Source organism: Anas acuta, chromosome 4, assembly GCF_963932015.1.
Source record: "Anas acuta chromosome 4, bAnaAcu1.1, whole genome shotgun sequence".
Lineage (NCBI taxonomy): Eukaryota > Metazoa > Chordata > Aves > Anseriformes > Anatidae > Anas > Anas acuta.
Genome location: NC_088982.1, coordinates 34,345,692 through 34,360,638, shown reverse-complemented (window position 1 = coordinate 34,360,638; position 14,947 = coordinate 34,345,692). Strand labels below are relative to the sequence as shown.

Genomic DNA, 14,947 nt, shown 5'->3' with positions numbered 1-14,947 from the left:
GCAAATCCAGGAATTTATTAAATAGTTCTAACTCATTAATCATACACTTGGTACTGTGTGGGAATTTTCTGTCCAAGAAATTAATAAACAAAGACAAGTTAGGGAGCTTGATCCTTCCACTCTTACTCTCTGTAAGCACTATCTATACAAGTACTCTTGCCTAATTCAGTGGAATTACAGGTAGGGTTGAATGCTTGATTTGAGATATCGTTTCCCTTACAGTACATTTTGTAGCTTGAGTTTACCAATTAATGTCAGAAATCACTTGGCCTTTCTTTGCCTTTTTTGCTTTGAACTGAAGTCAGAGGTGCATGCAACCACACATATTTTAGCTAACTCTAAGCTTTCCAGATGGGGACTCATATTTCACAAGTACAATTCAAAGCAGTAAGTACCTTTGATCAGTTCTTTATAGTAAAAAGAACAGAGAATTGTAAATGCAAACTAATTCAAGTCAAATTTAACCAACATAACACACTTTATAATTACTGAAACAGAGTCTTCCAAGGAGCAGACTGAACCAGGGCTACTTAAAATCAGTCTGTAACATGGAGAATCTGAGACTTCTGACTCAATCTGGGATGATCCCCTGCCTAACATGGTATCTGAACATCTTTAAATCCCTGTAGAAGTCTGGATTCAGACCAGGATCTAGACATCATGAGTAGCAAGTGGCTATGTGTTATTTCTGTACAATGCCATCCTGGAGGTGAAAGACATTTCAGAATTCACTTTGTATGAGGAAGACCAATCAGATTCACATCCTTTATGTTAGATAATTATCCAAGTTCTTCCTCAAGGCATTCAGGGATGAGGACTGTAGCCCTGCCCAGGTGACCTATTTCAGTGCTTCCAAAACTTCACTCACAGTAAACTTTTCTTACTGCCTGCTGTGACTCATTCCAGTTTCAACCCATTATTTCTTGTCATAGTGAGTCAACTAAAAATTTTCAGTTTTCTGAATTGTTATTAGGATTTTGGAAGTCATAAAATGCTGTAATTGAGGATACTGTTGTGAATTCAGTTTAAAAGTATAGAGTTAGCCCTTCACAGTTTTCCAAAGTTAACCATGTATACAGTGTGGGTTTTTTTTTCTAGGACCTATCCAAATCATCAGCAAATTGTCCTCTGACCTCATCCCTGAGAATTTTATATTCTTAATAACATGTACTGTAAATAAATGTAAGTATTGTAATCACATAATTAAATAGAAATCTCTCACTATTGCCATCTGTATTATTATTATATGAAACTCTCTTTTGTAACTGAGGGCTCTTCTTCATTGTTAACACTTCAAGATATAACAGACTTTTAGGTCAAAGAATTGACTTTTTCCTTTAGTTAAGTTTCAACAATTACTTTATTTCAGAAAAAAAAATCCAATGCACCAGAAACATATTGGCTATATAGCACTCTGTTTAGAGGTACAGACAAATTTTGCAGTCAGTCAGCAGTTTACACGTTGCGGCATATCTAGTACAGCATTAAGAAGTTGCTGTACAAAGGTCACATTAATGGCTCACATTACCCATTATAAGTGTCTGACAAAGTTATTCTTTTTTAATCTTTTAATCTTCTGCATAAAAAGATACAATTCTAATATTGATCAATGAATATCCAAAGGATGGTTTTAAGTTTCTAAAGACCGGATTACTATATTAAAAATTTCACTTTGTGATAGGCAATTATTAAGTCCCTTATTAAAAGTTGCTTCTGTTCACTAACTGGACTGATTGAAGTTTCTCAAGACTATTTGTATGTAGAAGTTCAAGTCATGCTAAGCTTTTTAATTATTCAAATTAGCTGAGTATATTTAGGAAAAATGAGATTCAAAGCGGACTTTTAATGGATAATGCCTCCAATGTGAAGGCTTTGTTTCTAAATTGCATTTGTCATCACAATATTTTCGCATAACCCCATCTGAAAATGAAACTTGCTTACCTAAAGGTGAACAGACAAATGAGCCACAAGAAAACAGATTTTTGTACAGAATATCATTATTTAAGCCTAGTTGCAGATCTAGCTGAGATGTGTCAGCTTTTTCTGATCGTAGAGAAGATCACCATACATTCCACACAGATGTCATGCTGCTAGAAGATTGCTTTCAAATATGTTGTGAAAAGCAGAAAAAAAAAATAAACAAAAATAAAACACTTGTAGAAAGGAAGTGGGGAGAAATAGCTGAGATACCACCAGCCTCCAGAGAGGGGATCCATCAGCTGGCAGAGGAGTCCTGACAGGGTTCTCACTTTGCAGGCTCTTTCTTAGAAGTAATAGACAGGCAGGGAAAGAAGAACCTCCAAAGGATTACTTCCACCTAAAGGTAATTGTCTAAGCTAAGTGAAATGCATCTCTCTCAGACATTTCTGTCCTTACGAAGGGAGTTCAAATAGCTTTAGATAGATCCTAAAGGCACATAAGGGAAAATAATGGGTAAAAACCCAAGACAAGGAGAGAGGGGACGTCCTCACCAGCATTTTATATCAAACCAACTGATGTTTCTCCCTGCTCAGCACAGAGGCTGTTTTGCATCCTCCTCAGAAGTTTAACTCTCACCATATGTTGTTATAGGAAGAATTTGGCACCTCACCCTGCATTCTGAATCCAAGGGCTGGTAACCCAATACCCGCACACAGCAATGCTCCCCACCACCATACACAAGTCCCCCGGTGCATCTTCAGATCTGCTTTTAAGATTAGATAAGTATTAGATTGAATAACCCGAGACTGGAGTTGGTGACTGGTTTTGCTGTCTTTTGGTCACTGTGAAAACATTACCAGTCCAGCAGAACATTTTATAAGATTCAGCTTTTTCTAAATGGCATTAATTGCTGTTTCCCTTCTCAGCTGTGCACTACACTTTCTGCTTCTTGTCTGCCAATTTCATACCAGGGCAGCTGCAGCTCACTTTTGCTGTGTGCAGTTAGTTTGCAAAACAGGTCCGGGATCCTCTGGGATAGCAGACAGTATATAAATATGAAACAATATTGAAAAGCAGAGCCAGTTAGCTTCTTGTAAAACTACCTGCCAAAGTAATATAATATTCCAGACTCAATTACATGCACATGAAAGGAAAAATCATAGTAAAAGACAAAATAAACTCTAAAAATAATGTGTTCAGTTGTTTTTCTTTATTCTTTGACAAATGTACATACATGATTTTTTAAAGGTAAACAGTTGTTTAATCCTAAAACATAGTATGGTAGAATGGATTAGTGTTTAAATAACTAACATTTACACTTTCTAGTGATCCTTGACACTTACAGTGAAGAACTGGGACTTTACATTCTTGAATCCTCAGTTTAGATACTGCAGTATTTGTTAAGGAGTGAGGATAAGAAAGTCAGATTTTTTTATTTATTTATTTTTTTTCATTTCCAAAATAAGTGAACTTGAAATGTAGATGTTTTTATCCTGTGCTTGGCTTTAAGTGAGCAATTGTGAGCCTAATTTTAATACAGAGTGTAAAATACATTTGATTCTGAACATCATCTGTTTCAATAAATCAACTTATGTAAATGAAATTCATGATGCAGCAGTAAGGTAAAATAGACACTGTCATTACAGTCCACACAAAGAAACCTGCTTCCATTCTACAGTTTCACACTAAACAGACTGTAAGTTACATAGCTAGTTTAGATGGTAGGTGTAAACATATATTATTCTTCCTACTTTATCTTGTAGTGTAGCCCAGAGGTTTATTCCATATGGTATACAAAATAAACATGGAAGAAATAATCCTCTATCAATTAGAGGTTTCTCTACCACAGCTCAATCCAAAAACCATTGAAATCCCTGGAATGACTCCTACTGACTTAACTAGGTTTTAGGTCATGATAGTAGAAAGTGAATTTACGCTTTTAATTTAATGAATTTAATTTTATGAATTTAATTTAATGAAAGAGTATTTACATCTCCAAACTATGTTACAAAGCATCTAATGAAGGAAGACAGAAAAGGATTAAAACTAGCATTCTTCCATTTAGTTAGAATACTCCTCAGGAACCAACACTGAAGTGAGTTCACTAGTACATCTATTTTCAGAGAATTGCAACTAGCTAACATACTTGTGGGTTGTCTTTGGAGAAGACAGATAATGTAAAAGCCAAAGTTTTCAGTTCTTTCTGCTAAGGCATTATTTCTGTTTCGCAAAACTAAACAGACGGAAAAGCATAATGAACTTACTTTTAGACCAGGTTAAGAATAGATGTGTTTATCTAGCCAAAACTAAGGCTTGTTAGATATCTTGCATATGAAAACCATGAAAATTTATTTGGAAAAGCTTAAAAAACACACAAAAACATTTCAAGATTGCTTAGTCAAATATACATAAATTAGTGCCATTTGTATTTATTATTTATTATTAATAAAAATATTTCCTGGTAATTATATTTTTGTTGTTATTATTATTACAACTAACATTTTGTCCAAAGGAAAGTAAAGTTCATGGAAAAAATTATTCATGCGTATGAGATTGGAGTGGTATGATACTGAGTCACTTTACCAAATTGTGAGTACAAAGAGAATACTGTAAAATTGGACATGAATGCAGTACATTCAAAATAATCACATCAAATACTTTTGTACAAATTATGTAATATGCAAAAAAGACTTTTTATGAAAAAAAAAAAAGTCATTCAGTCATTCAGTCTTCTCTATTGTTCATTTGAGATCCTTACCATCAATGGGTAGTACAGAAATGCATTTGAATGCTTCTGTAAGATGAATACTGTAAACATGCAGCAATTCAAAGCTATTGTATTTCCTTTGACCCTACTTTTCAAATTCTGAATGTGAAAATTAAATTGAACCAAATGGCTAAAGACGCTGCCAAGATGCGACGGTCTTTCCTGGCTGTAGTGAGATATACATAATATACATATAGTGCAAAACATTAAATGAAATGAAAATGCATTTGCCTAGGAAAGCACAAGCACAGAGCTCCTTAAAAAAAAAAAAAAAAAAAAAAGAAAGTTCTTTCCATGTTATAAATACAGTAGAGTATCCCCCTAAGACCTTGAGAAGAAATCAATGTTCCCTGGTGTCCCTAAGATTGTTGAAAATACTGAGCAACTTCGAAGACTTAATATCACAGAGCCTCCACATAGCTGTCCCTCTGTGCACTCTTGCATCTGCACATAAATACACCTCACCACGTTAAGCTGGATCGAAGATAAATGATGGGATTATTTGTAATATGATTCAATAACTCACATCATCTTTTCCAGCTGCATGCTATTTTTGTTCTATGATCCTCTGAATCTGAAGAGGAAACTGAAGTATAGAAATAAATTAACCTAAAAAGATTACAATTGTATGCATTCTGCTAATAAGTAAGAAAGGTAAAATGAAACTGCCAATTTTCTTCATTAAATTATCCCTTAAGATTTGTTTGCCTACATACCATGAGTTAATTTTAAGGTTTGTATATTTTTTCTAAGGGAAGTCTTTCTGAAAACAAAACACAAATAAATGTGATGGGAAGTTCCTGAACTTCCAGAACTGCAGCAGGAAATATTTGACCTTAATAGACCTCTAACTGTGATGTTTTCATCAGGGAAAAATATCAGTAAGCAGTGTCTACAGTAAAAGTGTCTTACAACAGCAGTGTGGAATTTTAAACAAAATATGTCAAGAGTAATTAAAATCAGAACAATGATCCAGCCTCGGTTAACATTACCACAGAAACAGTCACTGCCAAAACAAGAAACAGCCCCATCTCACTCCAAGATTATAAGGGACAGTGAGCATCTTGTTTAAGGAAATTTAGAAGTTTAAAGTTTATGTGCCTGTATATCCATCGTTTATTCCACTTAAATTTATAGTGTGCATATTCACTTTTTTTTCACAATGTGCAATAAATAAAGGAATATTGAGAACATTTCTGTTGTGCAATAAAATTTGATTATTGACATTTTTAAGGCAGATTCTTAAACCTATGGAAAATTTGGGAGGGAATTTCCTTATGTATTACACCAAAAGAAAAAAGTGTTTCAATTTATTCCGTGGGAGCACAAAAAGGTTTTCCTGAGAACCAGCAATAAATAAGCAGATATCAAGAAATAAAATAGTATCTTCAATTTTGAACTGCCTTAGACCACTCAAGACATCGTAGTGGCCTTGCTATCAGTGTATCAAACCACTTGGGGATAACAGTCCAAAAAATTCCAAAAAATTTCTAAGTGGCAAAGGGGGCAAACCCTTCTCTCAGTGACCATATCAAGTTGCCTCAAAGCCCCTAGGAGCCACTGCTTGTCTTGAAGAACAAGGGAGGGGACATTAAGTTATTGTTGAACACCTGGTTTGAGTTTAGACCATTCACATAACTACAAGACCACCTTCCCCATTCTATGAAGCTTTGGTACCAAGTGCCCTGAGGGAACCAATGTTTCCTAATTGCCCAAGTAGAAGCACCTGATGCCCCCACCCCATCCCTTGCCTCAGGGGCTATTTCAGCCCAGCCCTGGCTCTAATCCTGGTTTGAGTGGTGCTGTGAGAGTCCCTGCTCCTGGAGCTCTTCCCAAATTATTGCTTAGTCCTCCTGGAGCAGTGTGCTGGCTGCTACAGGCTGAGGAGAGTTTTGGGATGCTGGAGTCTTCTGTCCTGGGCTGCTTGGGCAAATCCCAAGGATGAAGGGTATTGAAGGTATAGTAAAACTAAATGCTAATTTGATAGAGGAGAGATAATAACTGCTGAAAACAGAAAAGTTAACATTATAGAGTGTTTTCAGAATGGATTTGTTTTATGTTGTAAAAGAATATCATCCTGAAGAGCGTTGCTGAAACTTGTTTTGTGAAACTTTTTTAAGGAACTAACTTCCTAGATTAGGCTGGCTATTACGAAAGACCTTGTGATCTAGCTCCCATCACAGCACAGTCTTCTTGAGACTTCGGCTGATAAATCTTACTGTCCAATTTTTCCATTTAAAGCTTTACAGATCTTCTGAGAATATAGCAATATGCCATTTGCAATTTTTTTCTAGAGTTATGTATTTACTGGCACAAGGAAGAGTTTTCTGGTGTTCATACATCGTTTGAATTTTGCAACTCTGAATAGTGACTCTTTGGTTCTCATCTCAGAGTGTGCTAAAGGCAGATTCAAACCACATAAAGAAAAACGTTGACAAGTACAAGATCAAATTATTGTTATCTTTTTTTCTCTCAAAAGCATCAGAGGAAAAGTTATGGCTTTGATTATTTTTAAATGCAAGACTGACTAATGAGCAAAATAATCACAACAAATAAAATTTATTTGTATTCTTAAGGAAGAAAAAAGCCTCTTTAGATGTTTTTTTTTTTTCAAGGTCAGGATGAAGGCTTTACTTTGTATGAAAGAGAAATAGCAATTGAAGTTGTGCAGTCTCCACCATTTGAATTAAATCAAGATTCCACTGGAGATCTTCCAATCTTCTGTCTGGAAAACATGCAGGATATGTAGCTTTAAGATCTTTTTTCATTCTGTGTTTTGTTTTGTTTTCCTTTTACTTGCATTTGCTAATATAGAATAAAACTCTTATTGCCATAACCTGCTTTAAGAAGTAATGATGTATGGATGTCATGAACTGATGAATCACGCAAAGTACTATTTAAAACCTTATGTGGTATAATTCTTTCTTAGACGTCTAAGAAAGAAGCTCAGTTTCTGAGGCAAATGTCATCATTTGCTCTTCTGAATAAGCCATATGACACAACAAGCATTTGTGAGAGAAAATACATAGATGGCTGATTAGCACAAAGACATGCAGAAAATGTATTGCAGATATTGGTGATGTTTGTTTTTATTTTTTCCTAATGGAAAATCTTATCAGTGGGATATCATCAGGAACAGTTTCTCAAAAGGAGACATGGAGATTTGGAATTTAAATGAAATACTTCGTGGTTTTTAAAATCATGACTATTAAAACCTGAACTCATAACATTTTGGGATGCTGTTCCTGTGAATAGTGTACAAATTCCTTCATGCAGTTGAGCTGACTCATTGTTTTACATGAGCAAGAGGAAGGGTGTGTGTGTGGTCAAAAGAGCTTTGGAGCCTTGATAGGTATGCTGCATATTTACTGCTTCAGCAGTCTTGCTATGTATTCTGCATTTTTGATATGTTATACTCAAAGTAAGTCACATGAATAGAAGCATTTGTCTATCTCTGCAATGTTTGTCCTGTAGAAAGTAGAAAAATGGGAGGTTGTTAGCCATCGTGTTAGATGGACTAAAATGCATGTAGGAAAAGCTTAGTGCTTACAACTGGAGTTTGAAGGCTACTACATTCACTGCTGTAAATTGTAAAGCTGTGTGCTAAATGATCAGCTGTAATTGAACAGAATTTTCTACTAAGTGGAAGGCCAAATAGTGCATTCCTGCCATAGCACTTCAGCCATGACTTGGCCCTTTCCTCCTTCATTAGGTAGGCTAACAAGTGGATGTCAGTTTTATTCACTTTCATGTGCACCAATACCTGTGGTTGTTACTGTATTTCAGTATAAGGTAAGCCTACATGATAACATCTGTAATGAATGTATCTCTGCATTCCTCAGGGGAAAACATTTGAATGAGCTTGTTTCAGTTGTGTGGCTCTATAAAGCGAAGGCAGCCAAAAAAATGAAAAAGGTGCTTGAATGGTGGAGGGTGCTGAGGTTTGAAATAGGCTTTAATTCTTCTGGAAATAAATTTTCTTCTTTAGACTGCCTTCCAAGAAAGCTACAGGCTGAGATCAATGCCTTCAGCTGGCTGCAGTTCTGATGAAAGCCTGCAAGGAGTGGGAGGAATAGCCCATATTACTTCATTCCTTGCATGTTTTGAATAGCACGATTGCACTTTGTCTTTGCCACTGGTCTTTCCCCTGGAAGATCTTGCTCCCTTTGCAGTATGTCAGCCTATGGAAAGCTGCTGTTTATTTGAATTTGAGGTAGCCAAATCAAAGGAAGAAAGCTGGAAGCTGACAGCTGTGGCTAGTGTCTCTGGTGATGTAGGTACAGATATGGAGCTGGCTGTGATTTCCATCAGCCTCTGCTGAGTGCCACCCCTCTGCAGCAGGGCTGGAAAGGCACCAGACATGCTGCTACTGAAAAAATGCTGCAAGGCAGCCAGCACAGGGGAAAACCACAGGCTGGGGAGAAGTTACAGCAGGAGAGTGGGGAGTAAGTGGGGCATGAGATGCTTATCTTGGCTATCTGAACCTGGAGGACCTACCAAACCAGCCTGTCATCAGATAATTGCATCTCTCCCTGCCTAGAATGTTTCTATTAGGAAAGAGATGACCTGATGTTTTGGGTGTTTGCATGGGAAGGGTTGGTTCCCCTTGATGCATGCAGAGCCTACGCCACCCCAAGGTATCATCCCTCCCGAGATCTGATAGAGCACACAAGAAGGGCCTCCTGCTTGCAAGGTACAAGAAGGAGCACATCATGCTTCCTGCTGTCCTTGGAGGTGTAATTAAAGTAATTCTTATTATTTTACTGGATAGATAATTCTTATTATTTCACTGGATAGATTCAGGCAGCCAAAGAATTGGAAGCAATACTGTATGACATATAATCTAGCCTATTCAACCTGTAAAATAGGACACTTGAAAAAGTAATCCATGTGCTTTTTCTTTTTGAGATACATCAGCAATATTTGGAGTCAAAATGTAGTAATTTCACTGCTAGGAGTACCTCCTGTCTTCTGAATACAGTAATTTTGTTAAAGGGAAAATGTTCACTTAAAAACAGCCTAATTGATATTTCTGCCACACATTTCTGAAAATGAAAGGCCACATCTACAAGAGCACTTGAGAACCTAAAATTTCAAACATTTCTGATGAGATTCACAGAAACACCAGAGCAAGTAGGTAACAGGCAAAAGTATTCTATCAGTCCCACTTTGTTCTCACTGTTCTCACTTTTATCTTTTAAATTCTACATAATTTTTAGAAAACTTCAGACAACATGAAAAACTCAATTGTTCTTTTGAAATTAGTCAGCAATAGATACACATTTTTTATATTGTGTATAAGATATATGAGAAGGAGTTAACTGCTGTAGTGATTAATTGATAGTGGATTGAGAATGCAATTTTTCATGCAGTTTCTCAATAAGATGCCGAATTGCAAAGCCATTTAGATCTTTCTAGAAATAATTTGCAATATCCCTTCTTACTGTTCTTTAAAAAAGAAACATTCAAGCATCTTCACTGCTTTCAAAGTGCACCTGCAAAATTACTCCAATACTGCTTGAAACAGTTAATAGCTCTTTACAAATTGGAATTTTGCCATGGGTAATAAGTAATCTAAGCACTTTTAAAAATTCCAATTTTAGAAACCTGAACAATATTTTGTTTGACATATTGACTTACCAAAGATGAGAAGAATGTTGTAATAGATGTTTAATTTGGTCCTTTTACATGAGCCATACAGTAATCTCTAAAGTTGGAAACTGTTCAGAAGGGTACAGCATCTAACAATCTGTTATACTAACTTCTGTCATTAGTGAAAAAGCCAAGCTGATTAACTTTCTGTTGCAACTCATCTTTTTCTCTGCATAAGTGTGCTTATATTTTAATATCCTCCTTAAGTTACTCTAAATCAATGTAGGGATAAGGCCCAAAAGCCTCTTAGGACTGAGTATATAATACTTCAGTAGAGATGTGTGGCATAGAACAAATTGTTGCCAGAAAGGTTATTAAAATTGAGCTTAAGTGCCTTAGTCATGTTCTAGAGTTGCTTCCATAGGTAGGGAAATCAACCAGTTCTTGGTATTTCTAGATCCTCAAAACACTTTCTGTTTGAGATTTTTGTCTTTACTATATGCACCAGGAAGATATTTAAGATTCAAAAGTGTAGAAACAATTCCTAAAGCGTATATGAGCATGCAGTCTTAATGTTGTATGTTATTGAAGGTATTCTCAGATGTACTTTTGAAAAGTGAAACCGTTGTTGCAGGAACAAGACAAAACAAAGGGAAAGAAGGCAGTTTTACTTTATTCCCTAGGGATTCTTTTCATCCAGGAAAAGGTATTTACCCAATATAATATCATTAAATCACCTGTCCCTGCAAGTAAGCTCATAAAATCCAGGCAATTAGCAATGTTGATTGTAGACATTAAAATAAATGGAAAGGAAGGGTTTTGTCTTAAACAATTCAATTAAAAATAAAAGATGTAAAATACTCTGGCTGCAATATTGTGTCCCTTATTATGCAAAGGGTCTAAGCAAAAAAAGCATAATCATTTCCGTATATTATTACTCATTTAGTTGTACAGGGCTTTTCCCTAGGAGGAAAGGGTTTTTCGTTGGCAGAACATACATGTAATCTTTACCTATCCTTTGCTCCTTAAAAACCACTCAATACAACTATACTTGTAAAGCCTGACTTATGAGAGCTAATGCCTAAAATGATCCAGCAAGATCATTTCACTATTACTTTTCACAATTGTTATGTGATGTATTCATTAGAAATAGCTTGGTTTCTATTTTTAAAAAAGCTGGAATTAGACAAGCTGGTGTTAGAAACCTAATATTTATAATAGAAGCTTAATATATTTTCTGCACAATAACAGGTGGATTCAGTTCTTCAGGGGAAAAAGTAATATAAAGATTTAAGTACAATTTTCAAATCCCACAAGTGTAAAGATTTAAGAATATTTCTTAGGACTTCTTGACAAGCCAGGAAGTCATATTAATAATTGGGTTTGGAGCAAATGAATTATCGTATGTTTTAATTGTTGTATGGAAAAAAATCTAGCCATTCTTAAGCTGTTCCTTTAAAAACTTCTATATCTACTGCTGAGGACCTAGGTATCTCTGGATTGATGCCTTGATATTTAACCACACATTTCTTTGGCCTTATCTTCAGATATTTTATTTTGGAACTGGGAGCATGCTTCACTACTTGACTTGAACAGAGAAACTTCAAGTTTTTCCAGTGAGTCTTCCTAGGACAAGCATGTCTCGTGCAATCAGGAGTTCTTCATGAATGTATGTTTGCCTGTCCACAGCTCAGTCAGTACTTGTGAATTCATTAACCACTTCAAATTGGATCTCACTGAAGAGTAACAGCCCTAGTAATGCAAAATTCTCACAGGTTCTGTGGAAATAAATGGCAGAATATTAAAAAAAAAAAAAAAGTGTCCAGAGTGAAGGAAGAGTTAGTGTGAACTGGACCCCAGATAGTTCACACAGGAGAAACATGATTATCTAGCTTATATGGAAACTTTTGGTTATTACATTTATTAGAAAGAAAAGCTGAAGTAAACCACATTTTATCATTTTGTTGCTTTACTATACTTGCAGTTAGCTACTTGATTAGAGTATTAGTCTCTGCATTTGGTAAAGCATGTACTTTACTACGTCAGCATGATCCAGTGCCATTGGTCTGACCTGGGGCAATAGGTTTACATTCCAGCTCTGGCCCCTGTGGTGAAAAGAGGTTTGAAAGGAAGTACTTTTTCCAAAGAAAATGGAAAATGTTTGTGGAAGCAGGTAGAAGAGCATCTGTGCCATTAGACTAACAGAAATAAAGACATGAAAGATTGATCACTGTAACCAAGATGTGATGTAATATCCACGGCTGGCTGTAGTGGTCAGTTGTGGGTAATTCCTCAGTGCTGTTTGTTCTCAGTTTGTGCAGACCTACCCAACTGATATGAGATAAATGTATGAGTTTTCCATGAATGGAAGATGGTAACTTTTTCTGAAATTTCATTTTTCTCTTCTGCCATATATTCTGTTTTGCTTCAAAGGTTGCAGGAATGCTGTGACTGATTTGCTTCCAGATGTTTGATTCAAAACCTTTTCCCTAGTAACTAGTGTTACCTGAAAATGCCTAAAGGAAGATTTTAACAAGCCCTGGAAGTATTTTTACTGTTTTTCTGCTTTCTTGTAAAACCTGGAGTCTTCTAATCCTAAGCTTATGTCCAGTTAAATAATTCCTTTCCAGCAAGTAAACAAAAATAACAAAAGATAAAGTGGGCATATAACAGGAATTGGGATCATCAATACCTAGCAGTCAACCAGAAACAAGTAAAACAATTTGCAAGCAAATGTCATATTACCCGATTATAGATGTTCAAATGTCATCAGCAAGAGCCCCTTCTTGGTGTGAATGTGGAGTTTTTGCTGACTTACCTGAAAAGACTGAGTGATGGTTTATCACTCAGAACTATTTTGTCATGATTTTTGCATAAAGATGATAACCATACTTTCCAATCTTTTGGGAGACTGCTGTTTTAGACCATTTATTACATAGGTGGTGGGCTAATCCTTAGCTAATGTTAAAGAAGCATGTTCCTGCTCATGTTTATGGAGGTAGACAAGTTTAAACTGCGTGGAGAGTTGGATCTATGCTTTAATTGCAGTTAAGTATGTAACAAGGGCAAGAGAATTAGTTTTTGCATGAGAGGAAAGTTATCTTGAATTGCCAGAAGTAGGGTGTGAGTTCCATCTGAACCAGAACATTAGTGTTTTCTTTCCAATACCTCACTCCAATCCTGGGGAAAAAAAAAATAAACTCCAAGCCTTATATTAAGATATTTTTTAGATTTTTCTTGGATACCATGAAGTAATTTTAATTTTTTGTTGCCTTTGGGATGAACATAAGGAGTAGTAGTCCCACTCAGCATCTGTCAAAGTATTTCCTCAGAAGTCTGCAGGGCTGTTACCCAAAATTCTGTTCACACATTCACACAGCTCAGCGCTCCTCCTTGCCTCCTAGAAATAATGATTGATTTAGAGGGCCAGGTCCATGCTCTGTGTTTAATTAAAGCCTACACTGTCCTCCTTTTCACCATACTGTCTTTCATGTCCCAGAACTCATTACAGAGTGTATAACTGGTGTTGTAATTAAATTCCCCCTTTCCAAGATCTTTTCTTACTATTAACCATGGTTTTTCACCTTTACAACAAAGCTTTCCAAATCCATATCCTTTAGTTGGACTTCATGTCTCCCTGACAAAGTTTGATTTTTCTACTGTCTCATTTTTTTTGATTATGAGGACCTTCAATGTATCAATACACAGCTCTTTCCCAGACACCCTGTAGCAGTCCTATGGGTCTTTTTACGACCACAAAAAACATCTTTCCAGATTTTCCTGTGTTTGGCCACCAAAATGCATACTTATCTCCTTAAGTCAGCCTTTTAAGTACCTCTTTTTTTTTTTTTTTAAAGATGTCCTTGTTCTTGAAACTGCACTGCTGTATGATACCTGACTGGAGTGCATATCCTTACCATTTTTCAGGGATATAATTTTGCTAACCAGCATCTGTTTACCATATCTAGGGAGTTCTGATGTTCTCTGAGTGCTGGTTCATAAGCATTTTTCAATTTTACAAAGCTGATGCATGTTAAGGGGCAACCATTCTTAAGCAAAAATTTGCTCATGAATGCTCTTTCTTTACCAAGTATTTCATAAAGTTTTCCTATTTGTATTGACCAATAGACCATGGTGGCACAAATTTAATATCAATTTAAGTTTTAAAGGGCTTTAAATTTCACTATAGATTTGTGGAATTTGATGTATGAAAATATTTAGTATATACAAATTGATGAATACATGCTTATACTTAATATGGAAAAAAAAATCAACTTTAGAGATCAAATTAATAGGTGTCTATAGCTATGATCCTGAGTATCTTCAGTACAGATATCTCTTCACAGAATAACCTGGGTTCTCATAGCTGGACAAATATTTTTGTGTGGTAGGCAAACATGCATTAAACTTCTGTCTGCACATTTCCTCTGGTGCAAACAGGCATACATATGCTAGATGTTTCTGCACATGCAAGTATGCAAATTGTTATTTAGGATACAAATCCAGATCTGCTATGCGTATGTTCAGTTTTTAAAGCACTGGCAGGCCAATAGGACAGGTGGAACTCAGATACTTGCCACTATATCTGTGAGTGGAAATTAGAACCATATTTTAATAGTCTGTATGCTTTATCTAAAATACGAGGAAGCATGAAAGTTATCAGAAGGT

General features: G+C 35.8%; 1 protein-coding gene across 1 annotated transcript in view; it reads left to right on the top strand.

The window, feature by feature from the left end:
• Positions 1-6,486: 6,486 nt before the first annotated feature.
• Positions 6,487-14,947, top strand: part of ANKRD50 (ankyrin repeat domain containing 50) — a 62,949-nt gene continuing 54,488 nt past the window's right edge. The window contains exon 1 of the mRNA XM_068680682.1: positions 6,487-6,644. The gene's annotated coding sequence lies outside the window, so the exon portion shown is untranslated. The remainder of the gene's footprint in view (positions 6,645-14,947) is intronic.